We start from the raw sequence: 17,366 nt of genomic DNA, 5'->3' as shown, positions 1-17,366 counted from the left end.
TTCTTAGTATTTTGCTTTTCCCACCTTGAACATACTGTAGACTGAAAAAAATTCTCGCCGAGTGCGACGCTTTTATTGACAATGAAACCATAGTGTTTATACTACAAACGTATCAAACTGTGTATACTTTTGATCTTTCGATTACTATAATCTTAAAAACAGCATTTCCTAAGAATGACATTATGTTACGCGTTATTTGAAGCGTGTATTGTACAAGTACAGAAACGTTTGGTACACTCTAATAGTTTCTGACACACAGCTGTTTGAAACTGTCACGAATGTGAACTGTGCATATCGTGGTGAATTAACATAGCATCATGTTCTACATGGTCAGTTCCCCATTACACCTCATTTTCGAAAATAGCGCCTTCTCCAAGAGTATCGTTGAAGTATCCTAGACTAAACCTCTGCTGCTAGTGGGAGCCTGAGCCAGTGCATTTCTGCAAAACGAGGATTTTATACTAAGGTCTGATACGCAGCCAACCCTAGCGGCATCAACTACCCACACCCCTTCTTCCCATCCGATGGTAATTAAGAAAAAAACTTGAAGTTTGTTCCACAGTTTTCCGAGATAAGCAGTAAGCGTCTTGCCATCAAACACTACTCGACGAAGGCATACGGCAATGTGTTTCTCAAGTATTGTGTAATGTGGTAAAAGACGCCCAGTGTTTCTTGGCTGATCAAAACGACTAAATATTCGTAGCTGACATTTTGGTGAGACGATGTTTTGTCACATAACAGGAACTTTCCGCAGCCACGAGCTTGCTGTTGAATTCCCCTTAGCACTAAGTCTGTAACGCCGGAAATGCATATCCTCCTATTTCCATCTATTGTACTATTTTTTTCCTTGCTTTGTTACCTCAAGATATGACATTTCTGTCTCTTTGTATATTGTAATTGTTTTACTATTTGTATATTTATGCATTTGTGTCGATGTATAATTGGTTTGTTTCGTAAATATTATTTGTATTTTTACGCTGGGTCTTGCCTAGGGAAAACTGCTATCGAACGATTACGTCGATAGGTCGTGTGAAGAATCAAAGTGTGTAGGATCTTTGGTAGTGTTAACTCTGCCGCGTGGAGCGCGGGCTGAGCAGAAAGTGTGTGTGGCGGGAGTAGCGAGTGGAGCAGGTGTGTCGTGTGACGCTCCCGCGAGTTGCCGCGCTTTCGGGGTTTGGCAGCATGTAATTGCACTCGACTTGGGATGATAGTTTCTGACATGGTGTCGCGGACGGGAAGCATTAGCTAGCGCACATCAAGAGCCCGTTTCGCCTGGTGACCGTGTCGAGAAGAAGGCGCGCCAACATCCAGCTTCTGCAACAGCGACGGCCGACAATGAGGGACTGTCGCCACCTCCTCGATCGACGGCTTCAAACCTTCAATCCACCAACAAGGAAGACTGGAAGCAAGTAAAGTTTTAGAACTGTATGGCAGACCTCAGCTTTTAATCTTGTTCCATTTGCCTCGCAAAATTACAGCAACTTAGCATGAACCTTTGTTGCTCATTGTCCCAATTGCATTACCAAGCAGGGTCCCTTCCTTTTCCGAAATGAACCCGAGTGTCGTTGAAATTTAAACGCCAGCACTAAAGTAATATAGCTAATTCTATTTCACCGCTTTAATTTCAAAGTTCAGTTAGCTGGTTACAATATTCAGATTACACAAGCACAAATTAAGAGTGCGAGTTTTGTCACCATATTTTAGCTTACCTGTGACTGCAGCTCAGCTTGGTACGTACTAAATTTTACTTTTGTTAATTGTTCAGAATCATTTAATTCAGGCTCAAAGTTTAATCTCTTCTTTCTAAATTGCGTAGATTCAAGTAGCTTTTGAAATGATTGTTGAGGTAGTCCAAGACTAACCGTATTTTACTGAATTTCGATGTGCTTCAGAAAGAAAGCTCACTATTAACTTCAGTCACTAAATTAACTTTCGATTTTCCGGTTTTATTAATTCTTTTGCTAAATTAAGTCAGGGTGTAGCGAAATTTATTACTTCTGACAAACTTTCAGTTTTCACACTACGCGTGTCAACCTTCAGTTGCCACGCTTCTAGTGCTAATTATATGTGTAATAACCTTTCTTTTTCAGTTACTATAGTAATTGTCCTTAGGACTGGCGACCGTGATTTCCCCCAAATCTCAAATACCTAATTACCGCTAGTTAATTGTTAACGTAACGGCTGCACATTTACTTTCTTTATTAACTTTACCCCTTTTCAAAATTAATTTCCACCAGTTTCATTAGCACATTTCCTTTCATTTAGATGTAACCCTTTCCTCCCTCTTTACCGACAGGTTAACTTCGGTGACGATTGCTTTTCCAAAACTCCCATTAGGTACACGCGGTTTCATTTTTCACTTTCATTAAGGTCGGTAAGTGAGGGGGAGGTTACACGTGGCGACGTGGTGACAGGACAATCTTCGGATTTGAGGTTGTTCTGGACACGAATTTTGCATTGTGCAAATCTCGTAACAAAGTACTGGTTACGTACAGGCCGTTACGTCAGCGAGAATAAGTAGTGGGAGTAATCCTAATTATATTTGAGGTTTGGCATTTATATTGAAAATTATTAAAATGAGTGAAGGCAACAATTGCCAAAATTTGGTAGACTTGGATACGGAACAATAGGTCGAACAGTGGGAAACGCGCACCGCGGTACCCATTGTTCAGGGGCAGGCGGCTAGCATGAAAGACGCGACCGCTGAAACGCAACAAAGAGCAGAAATGGAATTCCACACTTTAGAAAGTGTTTCGGAATCGGAAGTGAAAATCAAATGTGAATCCCTTGATGACGAATACGGGAGGACAATTAAAGAGGAAGCCGCTACGGAAGTAAAACCGGTAGTTTCCGGGAATTTAACTGATTTATTGAATGTTTTGATTAACGAAATCAAGAGTCAGTCGGCAGAAATTAAAGCTCTGTCTGCCAAGCGAGAAGATCAGGCTGCCAAGCAAGAAGCTCAGGCTGCCACGCAAGAAGCTCAGGCTGTCAAGCAAGAGGCTCGGGCTGCCAAGCAAGAAGCTCAGGCTGCCAAGCAAGAAGCTCAGTCTGAAAAAATTGAACGGATGCTAGACAATCAGAACAAAGCTATTAACGTTGTTAACAACAATGTTGGAGTTGTTAATACAAAAGTTGATAAAATCAAAGAAGATATTGTTGTAATTAATACCGAAATCGGTAATCTTAAACAGGAAATGATAGGCGTTCAGGCGGAAATTGCGAGTATAAATACTCGTTTTGATTCCGAAATTAGCAGAATCGAGAAAAGTGTAGGAGAAGCAGTTGCTCCGATCATCGAAAATAAGGTCACGGAACAAATTCAATTAGTGAAAAAAGAGGATCAACAGAAGGTGGAAACTTTAAAGGCTTTAGTGTCCGAAGTAGACACTAAAGTGAGGGAGCAGGCTAATACCTGCGAAGAGAAAAAGAGGGAAGTGGAAACGCTTGCGACAACCACTTGCCAAGTAATTACGAGAGTGTCAGAATTAGAAAAGAAACTTGACGAAAAACAGAGCTATGTGCCAATCTGTGCACATAGTTCGGAATTGTTGACGAAAGAGGAGCGGTTCGACCCCTTGAAAAAAGGCGGTATACACGCGACGGATTTCATTAAAAATTGTGAAAGAGTTTTACCCAGATCATGGACTAATGAGAGAAAAATTAATGCGGTTATTGATGTGCTGGCTGGTGATGCCAAGCGTTGGGGCTTAAACCTCAACATTACGAACCTGACTTTTGACGAGTTTAAAAATTTGTTTCTGGCTGAATACTGGTCAGAGCAAAAACAGCAAAGTGTCTGGCGCGAATTTGTCGTATCGAGGCCTTTCGATGCGAATTCGCGCGGCTCGATGAAGGAGTTTTGTGAGGGCTGGATCCGCAAGTTGGAATATTTGCGTGATCGCCGCACGGAATCCGAAATAGTCTGGGAACTCTACAAGAAGCTTCCAGATGATACAAAACGCTACGTAGGAAGCAATTATAGGACAGTGAATGATTTCCTGGAAAGAGTTGAGGACGAGGACAATTGGCGCAATAATCGCGACAGTGGTAGAGGCCGTGGTAACAACAACGAGTACCACAGCAACCACAACAATGATAACCATGGGAATAATGCATACCGCAGCAATAACAATAATGGTTCGGACCGTAATAACAATCGGTACAATGCAAATAATAACAGGAATGACAGAAACCAGTATCATACTAACGTGATACGGGCTTCACAGAATAGTAATAACGCCAGAGGGTGTGATCAGCCGCCTCAGCAGCATCCGGGGAGCGTATCTGCTGGGACGAGACAGGGAAACCATTAGCCGCGCCGGTGAGGGGCCGAGCGGGCGTGGAGAAATTTTGGCGGCCCAATAACAAGAGAAAACCCAGGTGTCGCCGTTATGAAAATTCCGTATGGAATAATCAACGGCGGGAGAGTGTGCCAGTGTTAAGAGAAAAGAGTGCGCCCACAAGTAGTAGATCAGCTGTATACACGGCAGTAGAAAATACATTCGCTGTCAGTGAGAACAATTTAAGTAGTGTTCCGGAAATCGATCATAAAGTGGCAGCTGTAATACCCACAGCGGAACTGGAGATTGAGTTTAATAATGATTCACAAGTGTTGAGAGAAGATCAGATGTCGGATAAAACGTCCGTCATCGAGCGAGGAGATGCAGAGAGGGATGAGGTCTGGTTAAGGCAGTTCGGTCGCTTATACGACGAACTAAGAGATTATAGGGGTCTGTATGGGAGAAGCGTTTATGGGGAGCGCGTGCAGGATTTTCCGCGTCTCGTCCCGCAGGAAGATAGTGTTTGTGAAATGATAGAAAGTTCTGGCCCTAATCGGCAGACTTTACTAGAAATAGATGATGTTAAGGGGGAGCACGAGCAAGATTCGTCGTGTTTCGTCCCGCAGGAGTTAGATGTTGAAGTAGTAACGGAAAGTTCTGGCCCTAACCGGCAGACCTTACCGAAAGTTTCAGTGGTAGAAGTAACCGACCCATCCGACGCAAACCTCCAGTTTAAACATTGCGAGAGTATTAAGGAGAAAGATTGCGAAAATTTTAGTGATAGCCGGACACGATTGGTAGAAAAGCACATAGATTACAACGTGTATGAGGTTAGAGCTGACATTATACGGTCAGACGATAGCAGTGTGGGTTGCGAAGATCTAGCGGAAGTAATTGCAGAAACTACTGGACACATTCCTCCAGGTAGATTGGCGGATGAGATTAATCTGACCAAAGTGGAATCAACGAAGGTGACGATTAATGAATTGATAGCAAAGCAACACTCACTAGTTGACGAGTTACAGGAAAAGGTTTCGGTATTGGAGGCGAAGCTACAGGCTAAGCCTCAGGACAAACGTGTTGAAATTAAAACTGTATGTGAACAGAGGCTGAAAAAGCCGCCAGATAAGCCGGATTCAGGGTCAAAGCCGGATGGTTTTTTCTGGAATGACCTGGATATAGACGAGGATTTACTGTGGGAAAATAAAGAGACAGCCGAGGACAAGTGTAGACAGATAGTAGTGTCTGTTAATATGCATGACCTACAACTAAACGTGTTGATTGACACCGGTGCAGAATTGAGTGCTGTATCTGGGAAAATATTTGAGTTACTGAAAGACAGACCTGGCATCGTAGTTATGCCAGTAACAGGAGTGAAAATTATAGGTGCTACTGGGAAGGCCAGTAAACCGGTCGCAAAACAAATTTTTGTCAACTTCGAGATAGGTGGGGCACGATTTGAACAAGAGTTTGTCGTCGTGCCAGACTTGACTACGGAAGTAATTATCGGGTTAGATTGGCTATTAAAGTACCGTGCAGTGATTAATTGCGAAAGCAAAACTTTGACATGTACGTCACAAGATAAAACGATAGTAGTTAGTTTTGACGAGGCAGGAGACGGTGTGCATAAGCAATACCAGCCTATACACATTGTTAACTGGCCGGATGACATTTACGTAGGAATGAATTTGATCTGCCGTAACGTGAGGAATTTCGGCAGTGACAAAAGTGTAGAAAGTGAATTGGAAGAGATAATCAAATTCCCTCCACGGATTGACATTAGTATTGGTGTGAAAAAAGATCGTTTGCGAGAAGTAATGAAGCTAAAAGCCGATGCTCGCATACGTCGTCATGACGCAAAAGCGCGTTTTGCTAAGTTTGCAATCGGAGACTTAGTACTTGTAAGCCCGCAGCTCGTGGTCGTGCGGTAGCGTTCTCGCTTCCCACGCCCGGGTTCCCGGGTTCGATTCCCGGCGGGGTCAGGGATTTTCTCTGCCTCGTGATGGCTGGGTGTTGTGTGATGTCCTTAGGTTAGTTAGGTTTAAGTAGTTCTAAGTTCTAGGGGACTGATGACCATAGATGTTAAGTCCCATAGTGCTCAGAGCCATTTCATTTTCAGTACTTGTAAAAGCTCATGAGAAATCGAGCGAGATAGACAATGAAATCTCTAAATTTAAGTTTGTTTATAATGGACCATATAAAGTCATTGGTATACCTCACACAAATGCTTATTGCTTAGAGTATCCAAGCTCTGGAAAACGATTAGGTATACGGAATATTGTAGACTTGAAATTGTACCAACCTAGGATCGATTAATACCACACAATGGGTAATTTGTACAGTATGTAAATATAGAGTGTAAGATTTAAGGATGTGCCATGTTACGATGCTTTTGCCTGACCTAGAGGTCATTAAAGAAGTTGTAATTAATAAGTAATTAATTTTGACTAAATGATTTACGAGTAACTGATTAGTAATCATCTGAAAAATCCAAGCTGCTAGTTTAAGTTTTCAGCTGAGTCACAGTAGATTAAGCAATGTAAATATGATTTTGTAACTTTCTGTAATATTTCATGAATGTGTGTTTTTATTAGTCATTGCCGATGTACTTAGACGCTGTTTTAAGTTTCAGGCTAGTACATGCGTGTGATGATGGACAGTGTTGAGTTATCCACTGTGATAGTATTAAGGGACTCCTTGAGATTACTCGGGAGTGAGTTTTTCCTAAAGAATTCAGTGAAACGGACGTTCTGGAAATGCTGTCACACAGGCAGGTGAGATCAAGCGTGCCGCACAGGCGGGCGCAACAATACTTGCGAGGTGAAGCCGCTGTCGGCTCTGTGCCGCTGTCGGCATTCTTTGTACTTGCGGGTACGGAAGGCGGAACTGTTTTTCTTCCTGGACAGCTGAAAGAATTCTACTGTCAATATTTATGTTTTATTTTATCTGCTGTATATTATTTTCTTGTTTAGCGTTAATTGGACATGACGAGAATATTAATTATGAAAAGGTTACATAAAATTGTGTATTCTATGTAATTAATTATTAGTTTGCGTATTTTGATATGCCTGTTTTTTATGACCATGTACTCTGATCAATTTTGCAAATAGTATTCCATTTCTTATAGTGTTACGAATTTTAATGATTTTGGAATAGCTAAACCATTTTCTATGTTTTCTACGAATTTTGATATGTTGTCAACCTGTTTTATTTTGTGCAAGATGACAGAGTGGAATAAGATTAGGAGTGTCTCCACTCAATTATTATCGTCTCAAAATTGGTTTACGATTAATTAGACGAATGCTAAATTTTGTTATGTTTTGAGCATAAGCATTTCCGCTGTTTCTTTTTTTGGGACATTTTCTGAGTCTGTTTACGTTGCACGAACATCCTCAGACAATGTGGGGCACGTGTAACGCCGGAAATGCATATCCTCCTATTTCCATCTATTGTACTATTTTTTTCCTTGCTTTGTTACCTCAAGATATGACATTTCTGTCTCTTTGTATATTGTAATTGTTTTACTATTTGTATATTTATGCATTTATGTCGATGTATAATTGGTTTGTTTCGTAAATATTATTTGTATTTTTACGCTGGGTCTTGCCTAGGGAAAACTGCTATCGAACGATTACGTCGATAGGTCGTGTGAAGAATCAAAGTGTGTAGGATCTTTGGTAGTGTTAACTCTGCCGCGTGGAGCGCGGGCTGAGCAGAAAGTGTGTGTGGCGGGAGTAGCGAGTGGAGCAGGTGTGTCGTGTGACGCTCCCGCGAGTTGCCGCGCTTTCGGGGTTTGGCAGCATGTAATTGCACTCGACTTGGGATGATAGTTTCTGACATGGTGTCGCGGACGGGAAGCATTAGCTAGCGCACATCAAGAGCCCGTTTCGCCTGGTGACCGTGTCGAGAAGAAGGCGCGCCAACATCCAGCTTCTGCAACAGCGACGGCCGACAATGAGGGACTGTCGCCACCTCCTCGATCGACGGCTTCAAACCTTCAATCCACCAACAAGGAAGACTGGAAGCAAGTAAAGTTTTAGAACTGTATGGCAGACCTCAGCTTTTAATCTTGTTCCATTTGCCTCGCAAAATTACAGCAACTTAGCATGAACCTTTGTTGCTCATTGTCCCAATTGCATTACCAAGCAGGGTCCCTTCCTTTTCCGAAATGAACCCGAGTGTCGTTGAAATTTAAACGCCAGCACTAAAGTAATATAGCTAATTCTATTTCACCGCTTTAATTTCAAAGTTCAGTTAGCTGGTTACAATATTCAGATTACACAAGCACAAATTAAGAGTGCGAGTTTTGTCACCATATTTTAGCTTACCTGTGACTGCAGCTCAGCTTGGTACGTACTAAATTTTACTTTTGTTAATTGTTCAGAATCATTTAATTCAGGCTCAAAGTTTAATCTCTTCTTTCTAAATTGCGTAGATTCAAGTAGCTTTTGAAATGATTGTTGAGGTAGTCCAAGACTAACCGTATTTTACTGAATTTCGATGTGCTTCAGAAAGAAAGCTCACTATTAACTTCAGTCACTAAATTAACTTTCGATTTTCCGGTTTTATTAATTCTTTTGCTAAATTAAGTCAGGGTGTAGCGAAATTTATTACTTCTGACAAACTTTCAGTTTTCACACTACGCGTGTCAACCTTCAGTTGCCACGCTTCTAGTGCTAATTATATGTGTAATAACCTTTCTTTTTCAGTTACTATAGTAATTGTCCTTAGGACTGGCGACCGTGATTTCCCCCAAATCTCAAATACCTAATTACCGCTAGTTAATTGTTAACGTAACGGCTGCACATTTACTTTCTTTATTAACTTTACCCCTTTTCAAAATTAATTTCCACCAGTTTCATTAGCACATTTCCTTTCATTTAGATGTAACCCTTTCCTCCCTCTTTACCGACAGGTTAACTTCGGTGACGATTGCTTTTCCAAAACTCCCATTAGGTACACGCGGTTTCATTTTTCACTTTCATTAAGGTCGGTAAGTGAGGGGGAGGTTACAAGTCGTCTGAAGTCATATAAACATTAACTGGATTCAGCCCTGGGTCCTGTCACCAATAAAATGCACAACACAAATTTAACCACCAGATTTCAAGTCGACCGATTAGGGACTGAACTCTATAAAGCTTGCTAGTATCTGTCTCTTACAGGTTGCACGAGGTTAGTAATCACAGGAGAAACAATAGCGTGCTGGTATGCACACTGTGAAACAGCTTAATTGATGTCTAAGGGCATTTATCCACAAAGCGGTATTTACTCCTGAACTTCATTAAATACGTAACCCATATAACATCTTGACACTATGGGTCCGTATGAGCAAACTTATCTACATCTACAGGGATACTTTGCAAATCACACCAAAAATCCATGCTATTGGTATAAATGCTCGTGCTCATCACACCCACATTCATCCACGGGATGCGAACCCTCAACCCCTCGGCTTATTAGTTCGGAACGCGAACCACTAAAACATAGATGCTGCCAATATGAACTTTTGATTAATCAAAGTGCAGCAGACATCGATCTTCAGATATTTTCTACAGACATCGACCGATATCGTTAGTCGATTGAGTGGTCACAGCGCTGCCGACCGTATTGGTCGATTTCACGGGGTTCCGTACGTTCGCTTCGCACTAATGACTGTGATCTATGAAATGAATATTCCACAACGTTTTTAGCTAGTTTTACCCTAAAATACATAGTATTAAAGGCAAGGCAATTCGCAACTGCCAAGTTATTTTTACTAGAACAAAAGGCAGAAAATCTTGCGCCCTGTTTCAAATTCTCTAAAATTACAAATTTATTGGGGATTGGAAAGGTTAATTTATTATTATTACTAATATCATTTTTATTATTATTACTTTTCCGGTCTGCCCGTTGTGCCAGGAGGTGCCTGCATGTCTTGCGAATTTATTGTTCGTCCTAAAATTCTCACAAACAGTAGCCAAAGATGTTGAAACAAAATACACATCGTTGTCGAAAAGAAAATATGTGAGGCGAACAAATACGCCACTTCATGTACTTCTGAGATGATCTGGCTGAGTAAAAAAAGTCTAACATCCTAGCACCTACCGTCTTTGACTTATAAGTACGTAAAGATGAACTAAAACAGAACTTCGTATATTGACTTATAAGTACTTAAAGATGAAGAAAAACACAACTTCGTATTTTGGTTCTTAAAGTATATTACAGCAGTAGAATATGCAACACGACATTTATTTGTGAGATACAAGCCCTCTTTTAACCAAATAAATGCTCTTCAGTTTAAAATTAACAATTTCTTTCGTTAGTTTGCAGACGACAGGTCGTATTAGGACTTAAAACTCTTCAGTCCTAAAGAGAACAATGACGTAAGATCCTAACCTACCAATGTGCAAATGAAAAGGGGTAAAAGAAGAATATTTTGATCAGTCTGTACATAGAAATGCATTTATTTTCAGAAATTAAATACAACTTAGTGCCTAATGGCGATTGCAGATCAGTGATTAACGTTTTTTGGAATACACTGAAAACTGTGGTTGTTGTTGCTGTTGTTGTGATCTTCAGTCCTGAGACTGGTTTGATGCAGCTCCCCATGCTACTCTATCCTGTGCAAGCTTCTTCATCTCCCAGTACCTACTGCAACCTACTTCCTTCTGAATCTGCTTAGTGTATTCATCTTTTGGTCTCCCTCTACGATTTTTAACCTCCACGCTGCCCTCCAATACTAAATTGGTGATCCCTTGATGCCTCAGAACATGTCCTACCAACCGATCCCTTCTTCTAGTCAAGGTGTGCCACAAACTCCTCTTCTCCCCAGTCCTATTAAATACCTCCTCATTAGTTATGTGATCTACCCATCTAATCTTCAGCATTCTTCTGTAGCACCACATTTCGAAAGCTTATGTTCTCTTCGTGTCCAAACTATTTATCGTCCATGTTTCACTTCCATACATGGCTACACTCCATACAAAACCTTTCAGAAACGACTTCCTTATGTCCTCTCTACTTCGACCAGCATCAGTTATTTTGCTCCTTAAATAGCAAAACTCCTTTACTACTTTAAGTGTCTCATTTCCTAATCTAATTCCCTCAGCATCACCCGACTAAATTCGACTACATTCCATTATCCTCGTTTTGCTTTTGTTGATGTTCATCTTATATCCTCCCTTCAAGACACTGTCCATTCCGTTCAACTGCTCTTCCAAGTCCTTTGCTGTCTCTGACAGAATTACAATGTCATCGGCGAACCTCAAAGTTTTTATTTCTTCTCCATGGATTTTAATACCTACTCCGAACTTTTCTTTTGTTTCCTTCACTGCTTGCTCAATATACAGATTAAATAACATCTGGGAAAGGCTACAACCCTGTCTCACTCCCTTCCCAACCACTGCTTCCCTTTCATGTCCCTTGACTCTTATAACTGCCATCTGGTTTCTGTACAAATTGTAAATAGCCTTTCGCTCCATGTATGTTTCCCTGCCACCTTCAGAATTTGAAAGAGAGTATTCCAGTCAACATTGTCAAAAGCTTTCTCTAAGTCTACAAATACTAGAAACGTAGGTTTGCCTTTCCTTAATCTAGCTTTTAAGATAAGTCGTAGGGTCAGTATTGCCTCACGTGTTCCAATATTTCTACGTAATCCAAACTGATCTTCCCCGAGGTCGGCTTCTACCAGTTTTTCCATTCGTCTGTAGAGAATTCGCGTTAGTATTTTGCAGCTGTGATTGATAGTTCGGTAATTTTCAGATCTGTCAACACCTGCTTTCTTTGGGATTGGAAGTATTATATTCTTCTTGAAGTCTGAGGGTATTTAGCCTGTCTCATACATCTTGCTCACCAGATGGTACAGTTTTGTCAGTACCGGCTCTCTCAAGGCTGTCAGACGTTCTAATGGAATGTTGTCTACTCCTGGGGCCTTGCTTCGACTCAGGTGTTTCAGGGCTCTGTCAAACTCTTCACGCAGTATCATATCTCCCATTTCATCTTCATCTACATCCTCTTCCACTTCCATAATATTGACCTCAAGTACATCGCCCTTGTATAGACCCTCTATATTCTCCTTCCACCTTACTACTTTCCCTTCTTTGCTTAGAACTGGGTTTCCATCTGAGCTCCTGATGTTCATACAAGTGGTTCTCTTTTCTCCAAAGGTCTCTTTAATTTTCCTGTAGGCAGTATCTATCTTACCCCTCATGAGATAAGCCTCTACATCCTTACATTTGTCCTCTAGCCATCCCTGCTTAGCCATTTTGCACTTCCTGTCGATCTCATTTTTGAGACGTTTGTATTCCTTTTTGTCTGCTTCATTTACTGCATTTTTATATTTTTTCCGTTCATCAATTAAATTCAATATTTCTTCTGTTACCCAAGGATTTCTACTAGCCCTGGTTTTTTTACTTACTTGGTCCTCTGCTGCCTTCACTACTTCATCGCTCAAAGCTACCCATTCTTCTTCTACTGTATTTCTTTCCTCAATTCCTGTCAATTGTTCCCTTATGCTCTCCCTGAAACTCTGTACAAACTCTGGTTCTTTCAGTTTATCCAGGTCCCATCTCCTTAAATTCCCACCTTTTTGCAGTTTCTTCAGTTTTAATCTACAGTTCATAACCAATAGATTGTGGTCAGAGTCCACATCTGCCCCTGGAAATGTCTTACAATTTAAAACCTGGTTCCTAAATCTCTGTCTTACCATTATATAATCTATCTGAAGCATGACAGTATCTCCAGGCTTCTTCCATGTATACAACCTTCTTTTATGGTTCTTGAACCAAGTGCTTGCTGTGATTAAGTTGTGCTCTGTGCAAAATTTTACCAGGCGGCATCCACTTTCATTCCTTAACCCCATTCCATATTTACCTACTACGTTTCCTTCTCTCCCTTTTCCTACTACCGAATTCCAGTCATCCATGACTATTAAATTTTCGTCTCACTTCACTATCTGAATAATTTCTTTTATTTCATCAATTTCTTTGTCATCTGCAGAACTAGTTGACATATAAACTTCTACTACTGTAGTAGGCGTGGGCTTCGTGTCTATCTTGGCCACGATAATGCGTTCACTGTGCTGTTTGTAGTAGCTTACCCGCACTCCTATTTTTTTATTCATTATTAAACCTACTCCTGCATTACCCCTATTTGATTTTGTATTTATAACCCTGTACTCACCTGACCAAAAGTCTTGTTCCTCCTGCCACCGAACTTCATTTTTCCCACTACATCTAACTTTAACCTATCCATTTCCCTTTTTAAATTTTCTAACCTACCTGCCCGCTTCAGGGATCCGACATTCCACGCTCCAATCCGTAGAACGCCAGTTTTCTTTCTCTTGATAACGACGTCCTCTTGAGTAGTCTCCGCCCGGAGATCCGAATGACGGGCTATTTTACCTCCGGAATATTTTACCCAAGAGGACGCCATCATCATTTAACCATACAGTAAAGCTTCATGCCCTGGGGAAAAATTACGGCTGTAGTTTCCCCTTGCTTTCAGTCGTTTGCAGTACCAGCACAGCAAGGCCGTTTTGGTTAGTGTTACAGGGCCAGATCAGTCAATTATCCAGACTGTTGCCCCTGCAACTACTGAAAAGGCTGCTGCCCCTCTTCAGGAACCACACGTTTGTCTGGCCTCTCAACAGATACCCCTCCGTTGTGGTTGCACCTACGGTATGCCTATCTGTATCGATGAGGCACGCAAGCCTCCCCACCAACGACAAGGTTGGTTGGTTGGTTGGTTGTTTTGGGGAAGGAGACCAGACAGCGTGGTCATCGGTCTCATCGGATTAGGGAAGGATGGGGAAGGAAGTCGGCCGTGCCCTTTCAGAGGAACCATCCCGGCATTTGCCTGGAGTGATTTAGGGAAATCACGGAAAACCTAAATCAGGGTGGCCGGACGCGGGATTGAATCGTCGTCCTCCCGAATACGCCAACGGCAAGGTCCATGATCCATGGTTCATGGTGTTCGGGGGGGAGGGGGGGAGAGGTTTCAAAAATCGGTGAAAAGCGTTGTTTCTTTAGTGTCAGGGCCAACAATAAGAGGTAAATTTCTTTGAAGTTAAACTGAAAGACAACTAACTAAGGCAGTGTAAATAAAAATGAGTAAGTGTGGTATTCTTGTGCGAAGCCCCTCTCCGTGCCTATACGTATTCCTCGAAGATCTGTGAATATCGATGGCGAACAACGAGCACCGGCCACGAGGAATGTCGTAGCATTTAGTACACTGATCTGTATACTTTCTGGTAGAGATTAGGCTGAGCCAGTTTGAGATTCGTTTCACTGAAATTAAAAAAAAAAATACTTGAATAATCTAACCTTACCGGCGAGAGGAACAACCGGCGGCCATGTGAAAAAACGAACAGTATAAGTATTAATATGTATTTCTTTCTCGTAAAGGTTAAACAGAGTGCATTTTGAGTGTTGTTTTTAAAAAATCCCAAAAAGAAGACGCACGCAATCTTTCAAATATTGTTCCTTCTTTGTCATTGTCGTCGGTTGCAAGCGAATATTATGCGAGTTGAAACAATCGAATTGCATATGTCAAACTTCGAGACACATTGCACGCATATAAACCTAACGAATATACCTTGTAAAGTTTTTCTAGTTCCCTGAGCTGAGGAGGATACGCGGCTAAGGATAGTGAAACAAAAGTCGCTTCATAACAAGACAATGGCTTACTCGCTGTACCAGCAAAATGCGCGCCGTTTGTGCTTCGAAGTCCTCGTTTGCTGTTGTTGTAAACAACACGGAAGTATTAAAAAAAAAAAAAAAAAAAAAAACACACACACACACACACACACACACACACACACATGCAGGTTTCGTGAAAGCGTTAATCATGTGGTTCATATTTATATCAATGAACATGAAATATAGAAAAAATAAATCCTGCGGAGATGCAATTATTCGATAATTGAGACACTGAAAACCAAGCAAATAATTATTTTAATACTCAGAACGGGTATGATCGTTAACAAGTCAATCGCAATCACTACATGTGCACTGCGCACTGAAAGGCTGTTCATTATAGAGTCGCGCACTGCAAATCGCGTTCGTTGGCAGCAGTCCCTAGAGCTGCGGAACATTCCGGATTATGCCAACGATTTCTGGGTGCTCATGGAACCAGAAAAACTTTACAAGATATGGTGATACCTGTCTCTAAAACGACAACATTAAGAACAGATATTAAAAAATAATTTAAGGTTGAAGTACAATTGAGAAATAAATAACTAAGTAAGTATTGTAAAAGCAATAATTACATTTTGGTTTTTTATATGCTTTTCACATACTCAGTCTTGTCTTCTACTCGGTCAGATAAAAATTGTCGCAGTCGTATGATAAAACACCAAAGTAGATAATCTAATTCGCGTACGAACTTGTATTTAACGGCGATGGCGGCCGACCGACGCATTCTAGTGTACCACAGTCTGCTCCAAGTTTGTGAAAGCTACGCGACTGTTGCAGTTTAATATGTCGGGAGGCCACTGCGCATGCTCAGTACTGACAGTTCAATTTTGGTGCTTGCTAGAAACCTTCGGCTTCGGCCAAAATTCGGCATGTTTTGGCCGAAGCCTAAGGTTTGGTAGAAGGTGGCATTTTCGGCCGAAGATAGTCGAAGCCGAATGTTCGGTTGGACACTACTTATAAGTTAATCACGTTGGCAGCTATTCATGATTCTAATTCTGGAATATACTGTATTAATCATCACACTTCAGCGGGATTAAGATGGACGCATATATGCTCACACGCAAAAACTCAAACATTCATATCATAACCTAAAATAATATTCACAGTTTCTAGTGAAAGTTGAGTCGTCAGATCTAGGTTGTGCCTCACAGTGAAAATAAATGCGAAACGCAATCGGAAACACGAGGCATGCAGCGAATTGTGGCCGAGTAAGGAGCAGGTACCACCCCTTTATAACTCTTCTAACAAATGACTTCAAGATTACAGAAAGTTCCTAACTCGAAAATCTGAGCTGACTCCTATCCAAAATCGGCGTCTAACTGCGCAAAGAAGCGGCACATCGCACCCACCACATATCTGCTCACCGGCTTGTCTGGGACTGATTAACCCTGTACAAAGTACAATCACTTTCTCCTCCACGCACATAAACCGAAAAACTCGGAAGGATCGAACTGCTGAATCAAAATTTTCCATCAGTTCAACGTTCAAAATTTGAGCAAATACATGCTTCACGTGTATGGGCCTAAAAGAAAACCCCCACAGATCACATTTGGCTGATCGGCGCCTCCAACCAAGTTGGAAAGTTCAGCTCAGCTACCGTTCTCAGTTCTCTGCTGCGAAGTTGAAGCAAGGAAGTCCACCTGAATTCATCTAGTTGCACGTGTTTGCAATTATATCCACATTCATTCAATCCAGCGATCGTTCATGCTAATTACTAATAAATATGATTACAAGTACATGGTCAGCTTAATACCAAATGTAATGAAAATTAAAATAAAACACTTAGTTTCGTCATTGGCATGAAAAAAAAAAAAATAAGAAGGCAAAGGGAGAGAGACGACACACTGCAGAACTGATGAAACCACGAAGCTGTTTTAAATGTGGGCTGACTGACTCCTTTGATTACTTTCAACTAACTTAGAAAAATCATGCTGGCCCTATTAATACAATGTGATGAAATGGCCAAGTGATTTTTTTTTCATATTTGTCGTCTTCCTAGTGCAATCTAATTCTTAGTGCTGAGTTCACAGCAGGGAACCCTAAATTCTTGTGAACAGCATGAACATTTCCTTATTTACCCGCTACACTATGCAAATGCTATCAAAACTTGTAAATTTTCTCAAGCAATAATATGATTTTTCAACATCATTTACAAAAACACGGGAGGTTCTGAAAAAATATCAAGACCTGCCCTCATTCAGGCCACTCACGCAACTCACAGTTCACACATGACATTCTCCAATTTTTCTGAAGCACAAACGCAAGTAAGATGCTAAAATACCACAGACAAATGGAAATTAGGTACGCACACACATAGAGTAACTATAAAAATAAATCATATTTCAAAATGGTTCAAATGGCTCTGAGCACTATGGGACTTAACATCTCAGGTCATCAGTCCCCTAGAACT

This window comes from Schistocerca cancellata, chromosome 3 (genome assembly GCF_023864275.1).
Source record: "Schistocerca cancellata isolate TAMUIC-IGC-003103 chromosome 3, iqSchCanc2.1, whole genome shotgun sequence".
In the NCBI taxonomy this organism is placed as follows: domain Eukaryota; kingdom Metazoa; phylum Arthropoda; class Insecta; order Orthoptera; family Acrididae; genus Schistocerca; species Schistocerca cancellata.
The sequence above is the reverse complement of the archived record's forward strand: the minus strand, read 5'-3'. Positions refer to the sequence as shown.